This window comes from Nannospalax galili, unplaced genomic scaffold (genome assembly GCF_000622305.1).
Source record: "Nannospalax galili isolate Female #2095 unplaced genomic scaffold, S.galili_v1.0 scaffold2107, whole genome shotgun sequence".
In the NCBI taxonomy this organism is placed as follows: Eukaryota; Metazoa; Chordata; class Mammalia; order Rodentia; family Spalacidae; genus Nannospalax; species Nannospalax galili.
Window position 1 is genome coordinate 10,962 of NW_008355382.1, and position 837 is coordinate 11,798.

Consider the following 837-nt stretch of genomic DNA (forward strand, 5'->3'; position numbering starts at 1 on the left):
GGTGTAGATAAACAGATAATAGATGTTATTTGATATATGATAGATAAATGGATGGATAGATGGATGGGTGGGTGGATGGATGGATTGCATTTTAGCACCACATCAACTGAAAGAGGAAACAATACAGAGATTATCTTGGGCCCTGCTCAAGGGTAGCACTCACATTCATGGAGCACACTGTCTTTTGAAAGAATAGCTTAACACAGATATAAAAAGAGACAAGACAACAAATGGAAGATTAGAATGAAAACAAATTCTAGCTTTAATATATATGGAGCATGGGAGTGATAGGTCATGAAATTAGAAAGGGAACCAGGAGAGGGGGAAATCTTAAGAGAGATGGATGGCAAAAGAGGGTGGTGGGATACATGTGACAGGAATGTGGAAAAGCCTCACTAGGAGATACAAGACCAGCAGAAGGTAGCAGGGATACGATGAAGAGGAGGAAGAAGAAGACCAATAAAAGAAAACAGTATGAAAACGTGACAATGGAATACTAATTACCATGCTAATTAAAACAAACTAATAGGTAACCTTAACTAAGCCCATCAGTTTACCCAAAAATAAGAACAAAATAAAATCTCCACAGTATGGCAGTCTAACAAGATCTGCATAGTTGACATGCCTCGGTGGAGTTCACAGCATCCCACCTTATCATGAAGAGCTACTGGCAATCAATGGATGCTGATGGAGGGAAAATAAGTTTTTTCCAGGGACTAGCTACCTAAGAAGTTATGTAATCCCAACTGGCCAGACCTAAACAAAAGCAAAATAAATGGAATCAGTTAGATACAGATAGATAGATAGATAGATAGATAGATAGATAGATAGATAGAT

The 837-nt window shown here is 38.1% G+C and overlaps 1 protein-coding gene across 1 annotated transcript in view; it reads left to right on the forward strand.

The window, feature by feature from the left end:
- Window positions 1-837, forward strand: part of LOC103749694 (killer cell immunoglobulin-like receptor 2DS2) — a 16,856-nt gene that overhangs the window by 3,662 nt on the left and 12,357 nt on the right.